This window comes from Mya arenaria, chromosome 12 (assembly GCF_026914265.1).
Source record: "Mya arenaria isolate MELC-2E11 chromosome 12, ASM2691426v1".
Taxonomy (NCBI): domain Eukaryota; kingdom Metazoa; phylum Mollusca; class Bivalvia; order Myida; family Myidae; genus Mya; species Mya arenaria.
In genome coordinates, this window is record NC_069133.1 from 2,788,199 (window position 1) to 2,806,071 (window position 17,873).

At 35.7% G+C, this 17,873-nt stretch overlaps 1 protein-coding gene across 24 annotated transcripts in view; it reads right to left on the reverse strand.

The window, feature by feature from the left end:
* LOC128211285 (dopamine receptor 1-like) overlaps positions 1–17,873 on the reverse strand; it is a 342,707-nt gene that overhangs the window by 24,147 nt on the left and 300,687 nt on the right. The window contains exon 9 of one of the 24 annotated variants that reach the window (XM_052915907.1): positions 6,167–6,254. The exons of the other annotated variants lie outside the window; for them this stretch is intronic. The gene's annotated coding sequence lies outside the window, so the exon portion shown is untranslated. The remainder of the gene's footprint in view (positions 1–6,166; positions 6,255–17,873) is intronic. 24 annotated transcript variants of the gene reach the window in all.

A 17,873-nucleotide genomic window follows, 5' to 3' on the forward strand; every position in this document is an offset into this window, starting at 1 on the left:
AGTCAACGACCTAAGAACTAAATTAAAAACACCAATTTATTTTCGAACAGCGTGATTAAATTTTTCTTCAAGGTTCATCTCCAATATATTTGTTTTATCAACTGAAATCTTGTTAAACGAGCCGTACAAAGTTTAAAGTACACAATGTTCGGTTGTAATTGCTTTGTAAAAAGCGTGCCTGCCCGTCTTGTATTAAAGTTAAAACCAATATAAAATTCCGTCCTAGAAATCTGCGTAACATGTTAAAATGCCATGAACCCTCTGACAGTTTCAAATAAAAGCAATTTCCGGCTTTTGGTTCTTAAATGGATTATTCCATCTAATTTTATAGTTTTAAAAGATGTCACAGCGGGGGAAAGCTCTTTGGCGCACGATTTGTAGGAATGGTGAATTCTTCTTTCATTCTTTGACAGATTTGCCAGCAATTCCTGTCATAACATGTATTTATTGTTTAGATAATTGTAAACATACTTACTGGGTTTTTTTAACATGCGACAAGAAGGACATTTAAAAAAGGAATGGCACTCAAGCGATAGTATTTTGCTGTGGGAATGGCAGGAAACATTTTTTTTCTAAAAAATTACATTCTAGTGAAATATATAAGCAAGAAATAAAAAGGACAAGCATTTAGATACCCATAGGGTAAAGTAAACGAAGCAATCGTAATCTTTAGTGAAAAACGCGTGTATCTTAAATGTTGTTTTTCTTTCATTTCTTTTCAAAATGATCAGAGCAAACAGTTTCATTAGACTTAAAACGTCAATTGATTAATATGCTTTATTTCCAGAGTTTTGTCCATTTTTTAACAGGCTATTACATGAGCCATGTTTTGAAATCTACTAGGACAAAACGAATGGATGCTAATATGTCCATCTTGTGAACGGACAATAACAGACGATGTCTTGTGAAGTTTATTATTCAGTTTATTATTATATTAAGTTTAGGTTAACATATTCTAAAGAATCAAAAGAATCAAAATGACTTGTTTAAAACACAATTGGCAAATATAAGATACATGTTTTCTATCAGTATTCATTCTTAAACATTATAATATTAAAAAATAAAGTGTGGCAAATCATTAGAAGTGTCAACACAAAGGGCCCTTCAATAAATGTTGATATTTGCTTAACTATTTTCTTCAAAGACCACACTTTTGAATAACGAAGAGACGAAACGAAGTTTAGCAAATTATTATAGCGTCATTGGTTGATGGATGTCACGACGTAATGTTTCCAATGTATTGAATAAATGTTAAAATATACATCGGCTATTGTTTAATTACTTATGGTTGAGTGGTGAAGACGTCAGTATTCCAATTATTTTCTTGTCTGTACCGGCGGTAGTTCACTCCCTAATGCAGCCAGAATATCTTTTCTACTTCAATTGATTTTTTGTCTGCAATTTTGGTATCAAAGAGACAATTGATGTATAAAAAAGAGCTTTCAGATGGTTTACCTGGAAAATCATTTTTGTATAAAAACATGTGCGAGTTCCTTTAAGATTAAATACAGCAAATAGTTATGCCAGAAAATATCAAACTTTAAAGTTGAAATCTTATGGTATTCACCCCAGGATAATTAAGCTTCGCCGGCATCTCCGCTATAAATTCCGTTTGTATTAAATTAAAAGCGTAATTGATTACAAATTTACGGCAGCAGACGATAAGATGCCAGTGTAAAATGGCTCATTAGATTTTTATCGCTTCTTGTTTTATTAATTATGTTTAAACTGATAAGAAAATTATTAAACCAGAGACCAGGAAAGCAAATAGACATTACGTATTTAAACAGGATTTTGATTTTCTTATATCTGAACTGGATCCCGGTTTCCGCTAAGAAGACATGGTGGTTATCGATAAGAAAGTTTAATCACAAGCCAATAACCTGATTTAACATGGTTTACAAATATTAGCCTTTCTCTTATGAATTTCACGTTATCATACAGTGTCTACAAACATACCTATAATGATGGTTATGAATAAATTAGTATAAGTGGGTAACTAGTATATGATAGTGCCGACCGTGAACGCCTAGGACCATTCATTATTGAAATCACACAGCTGGTATTCAAGTTTAAGTTTTATATCCAAAATATGAAACTAAATCCCTGACTTTCTGTTATTAAGAAAAGAAATGTAACCATACATGTTTTACTGAGATGACGCATATCAAGTTTTAAACACGTCTCGTGGCATGAAGAGTTTGAACTCAAAGGCACGGTAAAATCATGAAAATAGCAAGAGTTCAAAACATCCAGGCCCCTATTTCTCAAAACGTTTTATGTTCATTATAGCAGGATTAAACTAAGCTCACTGTTTATGCTCTTCTTCTAAAATTTACGTAATATTGACTTCTTAAAGAGTTTTTAAACTTTAAACAGAAATTAGTTTCATGTTTATGACATTTATAAACCATTTTTATTTTGTTTCAATTTAATTTGTTATGTTTGTTGGCTAATTGATATAATCCTGATAAGCTGAAGTTATACAGCGAGCTCTACCTAAGAAACGAAACTCGACATTAACCATTTCTCAAGATAATGTTATATGAAATCAGGCGGACTCTCTCCATGCACTCGGATGTGTACATATTATCAACAAGTTTCACTTGTTGGTTATTCTAATTCATACTGCTCACAACTCGTACACACATATGATCAATTGGTCACCGGTAACATAATGACGATGCTTCATTTCAATACCTTGAACAAAAGTGTACTACTGGTGAGGTTCAGTGAAAAGAACAGTTTTTGCAAACAGTCGAAGGGCCTAACCCAACAATTATTAGGCTATGACAATACCATTATATAATGCCCTTTTATTTGAAAACAAAACAAAACAAACACACACACACAACAGGAGACGATTCGGAGCATAAATACATATTTTTATACACTCTTACCACAGAGTGGCGGATCCATGGTCTAGTGGTAACACATTTGACTATCAATTCAGGGGTCGCAGGTACGATTCCCCGTCGCATCACTAAACATACTTATCGTCTTCCGGGAGGGACATTAAATGGAGGTCCCGTGTGACAGTGCTATACACTGGTGCAAGTTCAAGAACGAGGAGAGCTCTAACCAGGGTTACATTCTGTCTGTGCACTATGGTCCAAAAACCTAAAATGACTAACAATCTTAACGGAGCACTCGCCGATGGGCACGGCCGAGTGCAAGTATAAACAAGCTTACAAACACACACACACATCTTATCATTTATATCGAACACATTAAAGTGCAAGCATACGTGCCATCATCCATCCTGTGATTCCAGCAAATCGATGACATTTTAAACTAAGCCCGAAAAAATCTAAAAGCGGGATTTCAAGCTGATTTTAAATTCAATTTTGTAATTAAATTTTTGCTTTATATATCGTCTTATCGCATTTGCAAGAAGCATTTAAGACAAATTAGATGCAAACTGCAGCTATTCTATCGAACAAACATAGAACGAATTTCGTAACCTCAATTGATAAATGCCAGCCATATAAAGATAGCCGGGAAGCAATTCCAGCTCAATTTTCAATATCGTGGAGATTTTCAGATAAACATCGGATAAAGAAATATAAATGGATTAAACAATGAATCCACAATTTGGCTGAAAATTAATCTAGAATATCCATCAACAATATGTTTTTTCGTTGAAATGTAATTTGGAATTGTAAATATGTTGTTTTTATATTTATTTTAAAGATTCAACACATTGATGATTAAAAAAGATTTGTATCGAAAGAGAAAATCGTTATTAGGTTAAGAATGAAACACAAGTAGTCCTACAATTTAATTTGTACATATTGCATATTATCGAATAGGTATTGGTAAATAACTTTAATAGAAGATCGCAAAACCTAACAAAAACATTCGGTATTGGCAACTACGGAATCCTGTCTCCGCCGTCGACTTCTTAGAACTAATGCGTGACAAAACTGCGGTTGAGAGACAGCTTGGCGTTTAGAGCAATAACTTCGACTTGTCGAGTAACAGGAGAAAACAACAATCATAATGAAGTCATACGTCCTACACTCAAAGCCGACCAATTGACAATGCGAACAAATTTTTGAACTTGTCAATATGTCACGGTAATTTCTGAGCGCGACAAGATGAAATTATCCACTTTGTTTTTTCATTCTATATGACGGGTCGATGACTTGACATTTGTGCGATAAATATCGATTCCAAAACTTTAGAATTTCTACTTTTCGTGAAAATTTGTCAGCGCAAAAAGCAGAAATTAAACACTTAAATTTTACCCTTCTAAGAGGGTAAGGGGCATACAGAACTATACATATAATAATCATACAAATGATAAGCCGAAAATAACTGATTGCTTTACAGGGGTGGATCCACCAGAAATTGACGCTAGAGGGGTGTAACTTAGGGGCACAACCTTTTGAAATTATTACAACCGAAATTAAAATGGTTTAAAATGTTCGCGAGGGAACGTGTTTGGGGTATTCCTAAAATACAGTTTTAATAATTTCTTGTCCGAAATGTTGCATTGAGCGTATTTTATTAATAATTTTCTCCTATATATGCATAAAAAGTAAAATTGAACGATTTTGTTTTGGGCGCGCCGGGTGAGCACCTCCCTGAATCCGCTAGTGCTTTAATACTTAAATATAGCACGGTTTCACAAAAACGTCCTATATAATAAATGAGATAACCGTATACTCTATAATTGACAATTCATATTAAACAGACAGAATAGTTTTTGGACGATGCTTGATTTATAATGATAGTATTAAAACCAAAGTACGAACCACTCACTCAAAATATCATTTGTAGACTCTCAATCATACGAATTTCAATATTAATAGAACATCAGTCAACACTTCATTCAATGAAGATCTCTTATAACAGATATATTTAGTCTTGTATGACAACGTTATATTCTGCTCTGTATTGAGGTCATGAAAAGGCATTACGGATTGAGGCCTGCAGAGCATATGAATAGGTGTTATTTAGCACACTTTAATTTAAGACTTGATGTCTGGCTGGATACAGGGGCGGCTCCACACTATTTAAGGATTATAGTAAGTGTCGCAGGGTCATTTGTTTATGTGAACAGAACAGAACATTTGTTTATGTGTTTGTCATTGTTTGTTTGTCTATATGTGTCTAATATTATTCATCATAGTAATAGTAGAACTTAACCCCTGTCACTCACTTTCACTTTCAGTCTGGTCTTCATTATTCCTTTACTTTCATTTTCACTTTATTTTTCTATATCCGTTAATCTTAACCTTTCACTCGTGCACGAGGAATCCGCGCACTCGTATATTAGATTTTGGATATCACAGACGTGTTTTGTTTGTTTCTTATAATTATACTTTGCGTGGCTATTTCTTCAGGTAAATTCCATTTATATTTCATTCTGTATTCATTTTATGTCTTACATGCTGTGTTTGTATTTAAGCACTCGTATATTAGATTTTGGACATCACAGACGTGTTTTGTTTATGTCTTATAATTATACTTTGCATGGCTATTTCTTCAGCACGCCTGGGTTTTGAACCCTCGTACTCCGAGTATCGCGACATAAGGATGGTTTAATGTGTGTTATTTAGCACACTTTAATTTAAGAATTGATGTCTGGCTGGATACAGGTGCGGCTCCACACTATTTAAGGATTATAGTAAGGGTGGTTGAATAGGTGTTATTTAGCACACACACTTTAATTTAAATTTTGATGTCTGGCTGGATACAGGGGCGGCTCCACACTATTTAAGGATTATAGTAAGGGTGGTTGAATATGTGTTATTTAGCACACTTTAATTTAAGACTTAATGTCTGGCTGGATACAGGGGCTGCTCCACACTATTTAAGGATTAAAGTAATGGGTGATTTAATAGGTGTTATTTAGCACACTTTAATTTAAGACTTGATGTCATGCTAGATACAGAGGCGGGTCCACACTATTTAAGGATTATAGTAAGGGTTGCTTAAGCATTCTCATGGTAATATTAGTATTAAAATGTCCATTTTGGTGTAATTTATGGAAATGTTACCATCCTATTTGGCGCTTCATCCCTTCAGAGACACAAAACTACAAGTTCTTAGTATACAGTAATACATACTGGACCCGTTAGCTGACATATAGGTGCATGATGGAACAATTTAAGAGACAAGCATCCAAACATCTCGCTAACAGAACTTTAGATAATACCTTCATTGTTTAAGTCCCGGTGGCCGTGTGGACAAGCCGGCTGTTGACTATTTTTTTCTTGACTTTACCAGCGTTTGTTCGAACCCCACTAAAACCAAAATACTTTTTATGTTATAACTGTATTTTTTTCTGCAATTTCGATATCATAGAATGATGATAAAATAAGTGTTTTATATGCATTACCGGTAAAACTAATTATTTGTCCAAACACATGAGCGAGTCACTTTAAACAACATGTAGGATGTCAAACGGTGGAGACGCGTGACTGAACAGTGCACGAATGAATAAAAGCTTTATTATAATTAAAAGGAGTTGCTGCTTTAAATCGGGCAAAGTTCATTGATGTTGTTTAATACAATATTCGTCTTTGCAAAAGTCGATACAAAACAGCTCTCTTAGACTGAATTTGAAATTTGTCTGATATTGACAGTGGTTTCTTCTAAACTAAACTCTTAATGGAAAACGCTGGTGAATCTCTAGAAATATGCTAATTCTGTACATTTATTCCGACACCAAACGATTGTTGAGGGCACAATTGTAGTCAGATTAAAGGTGTAGTGTCAAAAGTAAATCCATTTCTTTAAGCACCATTCTGCAATTGTATTAGTATGCTTGTTATTGCGTATTAAAAAGAAGTATTTCACAGACCTTTTCCGCCCCAAATGTATGTAAATTGTTTCAAGTATACTTTTTTAAGTTAAATTTCGTACCATGAAAGCTTCGTATCCAGATAAACTGTGGACGTTTCGTACCAATATTTTAGAAATTTACTTAAGGTGCTCCTTAGCCCCTGGGACACAAATTAATCAATCAGTATTAAACATTTCATATTCTGAAAATATCATCCATACCATTAAACAATTAAAACTGCCTCTACATGCAACATAACCGTTCGTCAAAAAAACTCAACATGGGATTCAACAAAATATTAATATTAAAACATTGTTCTTTATAACCGTTTGGATGACAGCCTTTATACATTCAGTGAATAAAAAAGTATCCCAAGGGCTTAAACCATTTTCGTCAGAATAACGTTCTTGTCCAAAAAAGTATTTGATAAAAACGAAAATAAATGTAAGCCTGGTCGGAGCCAGCATCGAGAGAAATAAGGGTAAACTCGGCAAAACAATCATATTAAGCTATCCTAAAATGTACATATAATCCAAGTAATAAGTTTTTTGAGCTATTGGTGAAAATGTTAAATGTTAAAATCTGGTAATCCAATATAATTTTGATATTATTTAAAGGGCGTTGGTTACTGATTATTGTTGTTGAAAGTAAGTGACCGAAAATATAGTACATTTAGAGTCATGGCAGTTCGTCTTTTTGTTCTTTATTTTTTACTGAATTCGGATTTACTTATACTGCAATCTTTCAAAATATGCGTGTTGGCTGTCTCAGCTTATAGTTGGTTTATTTAGTTTATAAAGGTCCCGTGATTAGTACAGATTCACATACCAACGCTTTTTAAAATTGTACTGGGATTTACGTGGAAGACAATTAACCCAGTAAATTTTGCATTGGAAACATACGCAAAAACTGCGAAAGACGCATGTGTCATAAGCGATGTGATACATGAGTAAGTAAGAGTCAATGCATTCTAGATAACGATATCAATTTCATGTAAGTTTTTGACTATTTCATTTTTCCTGCAATGATATCATCTGTTGTTTAGTCCCTATAACAAGTCATGCCAACTGAAGGAACTAAAGAATAACACAGTACGGTAAGAGCATGACAGAAAGTATTTGTCAATGTATATTGTAACATAACGTGTTTGACGTCTATTTCTTCACACTTGAGTAAAGTATATGGCATGCTGCCGTACATTTGCAATTTTCATGGTAACTTCAATGAATAATTTTGTCCTTAGTGTACAACAAACTACTCTCCGAAGAACAGTGCATAACAACAATCACATTAATGCCGGTGTAAAGCTCCTTAATTGACAATATCAAGTTATTTCATGATCTAGAATGTCAACTTCTTGCACAGCAAAATGAGTAAATACAGAAATTAAATTAACATTTCAAAATATTGGTGACATAATTTAAGTGAAATGAACATGAACACAAGCCGTTTTCGCCTTCTCTGTATTGACATACCAAACGAAAAGATCCAAACTCATTTATACAGGTTGTATATTTATAGAAAATAAAATACTTTTCTAAGAATGAAAATGTCGGTATTTACTCCTCAAATAAGATAAGTACTCCAACCACTATTTTGTGTAAAGTCATATATTGGATGCAAACAAAACAAAATTACCAACTGATTGTTGATTATGTATCATGTTAGCTTGTCTTTTTAAAAAAAAAAACTGTCGGGCTTTTGTGATACCACTGGCATCCTCGTCATTTGCGTCTGTGTCGTCGGCGTCGTGCTTATTTTTACCCATGAGTCATAGCTCAAAACACCGTGCAAAATGTTCAAATGAAACTTTTGACACATGTTCAAAATGAACATGAATAGCAAGGGGCATAGTTCATGATTGAATAGTTTTTGAGTGACATCCTTTTAACTTAAACCTCAAACAAGACGAGCTTTTGCATTCCCTTCGCGGCGCTCTTGTTATGATTTCCATGCAACAACATCAACAAACAAACTGAATTAAAGGCTGAACACAAACTTAATAATTTTAGAAAATCACAAAATGGCATATCATTTCTAGAAACTCCTCGATATACTTAACACGAATATCATTCTTAGACGATCCACGATATTCTTAGGACGGATATGCTGCTTAGCGGACCCTCGATAATCTTTACACGGATATACTGCTTAGACGACCCTCGATATTCTTTAAACGGATATACTGCTTAGACGACCCTCGACATCTTTTAGACGGATATACTGCTTAGACGACCCTCGATATTCTTTAAACGGATATACTGCTTAGACGACCTCTATATTCTTTACACGGATATACTGCTTAGACGACCTCTATATTCTTTACACGGATATACTGCTTAGACGACCTCTATATTCTTTACACGGATATACTGTTTAGACGACCTCTATATTCTTTACACGGATATACTACTTAGACGACCTTCGATATTCTGTACACTGATATACTGCTTAGACGACCCTCGATATTGCGGTTACCACAATATTTACGATACTTGAATTGTTGTCATGTGGCGTTGTGTCCTTTGTTTGGTGTTGTTTGACCTTGATCCCTGTTTTTAAACAGCTTGGTTACATTTCAGGCTGTTCAATGAAGTTTCCATTGTTTTATTTATTGAATCGTTGCTACGATCATAAAACATACCCATTTTTGCTATCGCTCAGAATGGAACCTAGACAGATTTTTTTAAGCAGAACAATTTATCTACTCCGGTACGTTTCCCTAGAGAGCGATATCTTACGTTTTTTAAATGGGTTTACACCTCGTCCCTGTCTGCAGATAATGCAGCAGGAGAGATTTAATGGCGTCAATTTACACCTAACAGCTGAAACTAATATGGTTCTCACACAGAAGCATTGGTTCAATTAGCGACTTCTTTAATTGATCTCAGAACATCAGAACAGTTTCATAATGGATATTGCACTTGGAGCATTTACACGAATTTATATATATGCGTGTTTATGAAGAAGAAACTTCAGGTTGAGTTTAGTTGATTTGAGTTGCGACCAAAGGCAAGCCAACCAAATATTTCTAAACGTTTCCTGAATGACGCCATCAACATATTTTTTCATGAAGTCAATTTTGTTTTACACATACACATTCCTCATATTTTTATCAAAGAAATCTGCAAGCTGCAAAGGTTTTTGTTTCAAAAATGAATATTCTTCATTTATGACCAAAGGCAAAAGGACCGATAGTATACAGTACAATGTTTCCCTTTTTGTAAACAAATAACCAGAAGAATACAAGCGTCAAGGCGATAACCCCGACAATTATTAACAACGCTTTGTTGATCCTTGTCTGTCTTTGTTATTTATACTTTTTGTGTCTCTTGTTTAATCTATCTTTGGGTGCCAGCTTTTTGAATATAAACATATTTTTTTTCTTTTTTTTTCTACTGAGCGTGCCCAATTTTCATTATTAGTTTGTTACAGGTCATGATAAAAATGCGAGGCACCTTGTGTAAAGCATTGCGTCTCGGCAAAATGATATGAACAAGTTTGAGGTTATGGCCATATAAACTACTTAAAGCCCCAAGTAGACCCGTTGTTCAATCCCAGTAGAATCATGTTCCAATGAACTCGTGTTTCACTGTCCGTTCCAATACGTTTTTACCATCATTTATCGGTAAATCTGTTGTGATGCGTATGTGGTCTGTTTGTGGCGTTTGTATTTGTGTATGTGATGTTTGTGGCGTTTGTATTTGTGTATGTGATGTTTGTGGCGTTTGTATTTATGTATATGATGTTTGTGGCGTTTGTATTTGTGTATGTGATGTTTGTGGCGTTTGTATTTATGTATATGATGTTTGTGGCGTTTGTATTTGTGTTTGTGATGTTTTAACGTTTGTGGTTCAAGTTCATTGTCGTTTGGGGCATTGCCATGTGCCTCTTAACAATGAAGAACTGTTGACTGCTGGGCTGTTCCCTGTAGTTTTCATTGTGATATGTATTGCAAAGCTTCCATCGATTTAGCTTTCCTATGGCAACGTATTATTCCGTGTATATTCATTATTATTTGATGGTACAGTTGATAATTAATGTCCTCTGTAAACCATTACTAGTTATCGAAACAAAATGTGACTGCTGTCAATGAAGCATTTGATAATGTACTGGTAATCATAAATTCATACATTGATTTTGGAAACTGTTTTATAGGGAAACAATTGTTATTTATATTTGATATCAATGACTCTGTCACCATGTTTTTAGCAATAAAATTCTATTTTTACTCCTATATTATATTTTTATAAGTGATTTAATGATATGCATTCCATTGAACGAAACAAGATCTATATATACGGCATTCTTGGCTTTGTAAGGCTATGTAAGGTGCGGGGTGTATTGTGAAATCATTGATTTTTTACTATCTCGTAAAATATCTCGTAAAACGGTTCATGACTTGATACCACACCACTCTCGGAGCAGAACAACTGGTACACTGGTTTATAAGATGATACGTGACAAACTTTTGGCGGCTTTTTACCTCGAACGCTGAATGTTACCCTGGCAGGTGAATTAGACATAGAACGGAACACAATATTTATTAACCAAAAGGTCATAGACCCATGTGGTCGACTATGTTCCAATTGGTGACAAATTCACAAAATCGAACTTACAAACAAACCTTACAAATAAAAAATACCATTTTAACATACATTATGTTTTTTACATTCTACCCAAATCTAGAGCGCATTGTATAATATACCTAACCTTTCATATTGATCTAAACAAACATTAACTAAAATATGCACTATATGGAGAGTTATACCATAAAGCACATGTGTTTCAGCGCACTGTTATCAGACCAAGAAAAAGCGGAATGTTTATAAACTTACCATAGTTTAATCCTCATTTTGCGAAGTTTCAGTCTTCTTATTTCATTTTTTTAATTATGTTTAAACTCAGAGTTAGGTATACCAAACACACACAGGAATTCCCCAAATTCAAATGCTTTATGTAAGCCATGAAGCGAAAAAGAATGATGGTTTTGAAAAATTAATACTACGCTTGGCTATTTTAAGACTAACGTTTTATTACTGTAGATATATATTTTCAACATTGAGTGTGTGATTCGACAATGAAAACCCCATAATTAAATTCCATTAAAAAGCCTTTACTTTTTATTGACTGAGGCTTCATTATGTCCTACGAAGTAGCACACTGTCCTTGGCACTTCTGGTGCCGTATTCAACGGCCAACTTAAATTTAACTCAAATTTAAGAGCAAATTATCAGTCTTTTGTTTGGAGTGTAAAATTCATTGGCATATCGACTAAATAGAATCACTGAGGCATGTCTAAGTAATAGTTAGATGACACAAAGTGAGATTATAATTCTTAATCTTTATAAATAAAACGCAAACTCTGATGCGGAAAGTGTGCAACGGATGAGTGTACGCGGACCTTCAAACACCCGCGAAAGTTGAAATTCTTATTGATTAAGCCTAGTACTTAATGACTGAATATCTACAATTCCATTGGCTGAGAAAAATATTTATTGAATACTTGCCCAGAAACTCACTTACTAAGTTGCCAATGTGTCTCTTTATGTCTATGTTTTTAAACATCAATCGCTCTACTTTTCATGCCATGTTTGTATTTGTATAACTCACTAGGTATGTTTGCACTCAGATTATATTTTTTACACGTCATTTAACAAATAATGGTAAAAATGGCCTTGTCAGGAAGGATATTATGACGGCAGGTTCCATCTCATAATATTTGTTGTATTGTTAGTTATGGCTGTGTTGTATTGTTTGTTATGGCTGGGTTGTATTGTTTGTTATGGCTGGGTTGTATTGTTAGTTATGGCTGTGTTGTATTCTTCGTTATGGCTGTGTTGTATTGTTTGTTATGGCTGGGTTGTATTGAGTGTTATGGCTGTGTTGTATTGTTTGTTATGGCTGTTGTATTATGTGTTATGGATGTGTTGTATTGTGTGTTATGGATTTATTGTATTGTGTGTTATGGTTGTGGTGTATTGTGTGTTATTGCTGTGTTGTATTGTGTGTTATGGTTGTGGTGTATTGTATGTTATGGCTGTGATGTATTGTGTGTTATGGTTGTGGTGTATTGTGTGTTATGGCTGTGTTGTATTGTTTGTTATGGTTGTGTTGTACTGTGTGTTATGGTTGTGTTGTATTGTGTGTTATGGCTGTGTTGTATTGTGTGTTAGGGCTGGGTTGTATTGTGTGTTATGAGTGTGTTGTATTGTGTGTTATGGGTGTGGTGTATTGTGTGTTATGACTATGTTTTATTGTGTGTTATGGTTGTGGTGTATTGTGTGTTATGGGTGTGTTGTATTGTGTTTTATGGGTGTGGTGTATTGTGTGTTATGGGTGTGGTGTATTGTGTGTTATGGTTGTGGTGTATTGTGTGTTATGACTGTGTTGTATTGTGTGTTATGACTGTGTTGTATAGTGTGTTATGACTGTGTTGTATTGTGTGTAATGGCTGAGTTGTACAGTGTGTTATGGCTGTGTTGTATTGTGTGTTATGGCTGTGTTGTATTGTGTGTTATGGCTGTGTTGTACAGTGTGTTATGGTTGTGTTGTATTGTGTGTTACAGCTATGTTGTATTGTGTGTTATGGCTGTGTTGTATTGTGTGTTATGGCTATGGTGTATTGTGTGTAATGGCTGAGTTGTATTGTGTGTTATGGCTGTGGTGTATTGTGTGTCATAGTTGTATTGTAGTTTGTGTTATGGCTGTGTTGTATTGTGTGTTATGGCTGTGTTTGTTGTATTGTGTGTTATGGCTGTGTTGTACTGTGTGTTATGGGTGTGGTGTATTGTGTGCTATGGCTGTGTTGTATTGGGTGTTATGGCTGTGGTGTATTGTGTGTTATGGCTGTGGTGTATTGTGTGTTCCGGTTGTGATGTTTTGTGTGTTATGGTTGTGTTGTTTTGTGTGTTATGGTTGTGGTGTATTGTTTGTTATGGCAGTGTTGTATTGTGTGTTATGGCTGTGTTGTATTGTGTGTTATGGCTGTGTTGTATTGTGTGTTATGGCTGTATTGTATTGTGTTTTATCGCTGTGTTGTATTGTTTGTGATGGGTGTGTTGTATTGTTAGTTATGGCTGTGTTGTATTGTTTGTTATGGCTGGGTTGTATTGTGTGTTATGGCTGTGTTGTATTGTGTGTTATGGATGTGTTGTATTGTGTGTTATGGATGTATTGTATTGTGTGTTATGGTTGTGGTGTATTGTGTGTTATTGCTGTGTTGTATTGTGTGTTATGGTTGTGGTGTATTGTGTGTTATGGCTGTGTTGTATTGTGTGTTATTGTTGTGGTGTATGTGTGTTATGGGTGTTTTGTATTGTTTGTTATGGCTGTGATGTATTGTGTGTTATGGTTGTGGTGTATTATGTGGTAAGGGTGTGTTGTATTGTGTGTTATGGTTGTGGTGTATTGTGTCTTATGGTTGTGTTGTATTGTGTGTTATGGTTATGGTTTATTGTGTGATATTGCTGTGTTGTATTGTGTGTTATGGCTCTGTTGTATTGTGTGTTATGGTTATGTTTTATTGTGTGATATTGCTGTGTTGTATTGTGTGTTATGGTTGTGGTGTATTGTGTGTTATTGCTGTGTTGTATTGTGTGTTATGGTTGTGTTGTATTGTGTGTTATGGTTATGGTTTATTGTGTGATATTGCTGTGTTGTATTGTGTGTTATGGTTGTGGTGTATTGTGTGTTATTGCTGTGTTGTATTGTGTGTTATGGTTGTGGTGTATTGTGTGTTATGGCTGTGTTGTATTATGTGTTATTGTTGTGATGTATGTGTGTTATGGGTGTGTTGTATTGTGTGTAATGGCTGTGATGTATTGTGTGTTATGGTTGTGGTGTATTGTGTGGTATGGGTGTGTTGTATTGTGTGTTATGGCTGTGATGTATTGTGTGTTATGGTTGTGGTTTATTGTGTGGTATGGGTGTGTTGTATTGTGTGTTATGGTAGTGGTGTATCGTGTCTTATGGTTGTGTTGTATTGTGTGTTATGGTTATGGTTTATTGTGTGATATTGCTGTGTTGTATTGTGTGTTATGGCTGTGTTGTATTGTGTGTAATGGCTGAGTTGTACAGTGTGTTATGGCTGTGTTGTATTGTGTGTTATGGCTTTGTTGTATTGTGTGTTATAGCTATGGTGTATTGTGTATAACGGCTGTGTAACTGGGTATACGATGTATATAGCGGCACTTATACTGTCTGGCTATAGAGCTATCTTTTATAGCGACGCGGTAGTGTCCGCCTGCAGAGCGAGAGGTCGTGGGTTCGAACCCCGACAGGTGCACATAGCAATTTGTGCAGTCTGTTACAGCTGTGTTGTATTGTGTGTCATAGTTGTGTTGTAGTTTGTGTTATGGCTGTGTTGTATTGTGTGTTATGGCTGTGTTTGTTGTATTGTGTGGTATGGCTGTGTTGTACTGTGTGTTATGGGTGTGGTGTATTGTGTGTTTTGGCTGTGGTGTATTGTGTGTTATGGCTGTGGTGTATTGTGTGTTATGGCTGTGTTGTTTTGTGTGTTATGACTGTGTTGTATTGTGTGTCATAGTTGTGTTGTAGTTTGTGTTATGGTTGTGTTGTACTGTGTGTTATGGGTGTGGTGTATTGTATGTTACGGGTGTGGTGTATTGTGTGTTATGGCTGTGTTGTATTGTGTGTAATGGCTATGGTGTATTGTGTGTTATGGCTGTGGTGTATTGTGTGTTATGGTTATGGTTTATTGTGTGATATTGCTGTATTGTATTGTGTGTTATGGCCGTGTTGTATTGTGTGTAATGGCTGAGTTGTACAGTGTGTTATGGCTGTGTTGTATTGTGTGTTACAGCTATGTTGTATTGTGTGTTATGGCTGTGTTTTATTGTGTGTTATGGCTGTGTTGTATTGTGTGTTATGGCTGTGTTGTACTGTGTGTTATGGCTGTGTTGTATTTTGTGTTATGACTGTGTTGTATTGTGTGTTATGGCTGTGTTGTATTGTGTGTTATGACTGTGTTGTACTGTGTGTTATAGCTGTGTGGTATTGATTGTAATGGATGTGTTGTACTGTGTCATATCTGTGTTGTATTGTGTAATGGCTTTGTTGTATTGTGTGTAATGGCTGTGTTGTACTTTGTGTTATGGCTGTGTTTTACTGTATGTTATGGCTGTGTTATATTGTGTGTTATGGCTGTGTTGTATTTTGTGTTATGGCTGTGTTGTATTGTTTGTTATGGCTGTGTTTTACTGTGTGTTATAGCTGTGTTGTACTGTGTGGTATGTCTGTGTTTTACTGTTTGTTATGGCTGTGTTGTATTGTGTGTTATAACTATGTTGTATTGTGTGTAATAGCTGTGTTGTATTGTGTGTTATAGCTGTGTTGTATTGTGTGTTATGGCTGTGTTGTACTGTGTGTTATGCCTGTGCTTTACTGTGTGGTATTGCTGTGTTGTATTGTGTGTAATGGCTGTGTTTTATTGTGTGTTATGGCTGTGTTTTACTATGTGTTATAGCTGTGTTGTATTGTGTGTTATGGCTTTGTTGTATTGTGTGTTATGGCTGTATTGTATTATCTGTTATGGCTGTGTTTTACTATCTGTTATGGCTATGATGTATTGTGTGTTATGCCTGTGTTGTATTGTGTGGTATGGCTATGATGTATTGTGTGTTATGACTGTGTTGTATTGTGTGGTATGGCTATGATGTATTGTGTGTTATGACTGTGTTGTATTGTGTGGTATGGCTATGATGTATTGTGTGTTATGACTATATTGTGTGTTTTATTTCTACCTTCATCTAGTGTTAGTGAGGTTGTGACATTGAGACTGTATTCAGGGTCAGGAAGGATGTGTTCCTACTTGTTCCTGTTGTTGTCAAAAAAATATAAAAGTCACAATGACACCCATACAACCAATGGGACAAAGAACGCCCGAAGAATACCAATACATATTTCAAAACTTTGACTGTTTAAAAATTCGCGTTGACCTTTCTCGTTTGAAAATAATACATCAAAGAATATCAGTATGCGATAAGAACTCTTCGCCAATATTCGCCTGGAATTATTGCCACATCACGTGATTCAGGGAACATTTTCTCACACTACAAAAGAAGTAGAAGCATGGCGCTCTACATTTGCAAACTTCATGGCTACTATAATGAATAAAAAGTGTCATTATTGTAAAACAAACGGCTCTCTTGTGGAAAATAACCCACAGAACCTTCGCATTAATACCGTTTAAAACCGACTTAATTGCAACTTTTTACTTTTTCAAGTTGTTGAACTTCGATTATTTGATAGTTGAAGTCAGTATATAAAGGAGTTAAGTAGGCATCTGACAATAAAAGTGACAGTAGTTTAAAAGAATGGTTAGCGTAGGAAACAAAAGAAACTAGCTTATTAGTGGTGAATGCATCGTCACCTGTCACCAGTTTTAGCGGTGTCAAGTTTGCAGGAATTAGCTAATCATATTAAATGATGAACACATTTCAGGAGAACATAAAACCGTCCACTGGCTTCATTGTATACATGAGCTTAAACCCACAGAGAGACTGTTTATTAATGTTCACCGACCGTGCAATGGCGGTTAAAACTGGCCGCGCAATGGCGGTTATCACTGACCATGCAATGTCGGTAATCACTGAACGCGCTATGGCGGTTATCACTGACCGCGTAATGGCGGCCATCACCGACCGCGCTATGGCGGTTATCACCGACCGTATTATGGCTGTAATCACCGACCACGCTAAGGTGGCTATCACCGACCGCGCTATGGCGGCTATCACCGACCGCACTATGGCGGTTATCACTTACCGCGCTATGGCAGTTATCACCGACCGCGCTATGGCGGTTTTTCACTGACAATGCAATGTCGGTAATCACTTAACGCGCTATGGCGATAATCACCGACCGCGCTATGGCGGTTATCACTGACCATGCAAAGTCGAAAATCACTGAAAGCGCTATAGCGGTTATCACTGACCGCTCAATGGCGGCTATCACCGACCGCTCATTGGCGGTTATCACTGACCGCTCATAGGCGCCTATCACTGACCGCGCTATGGCGGTTATCACTGACCATGCAATGGCGGTTCTCACTGTCCGC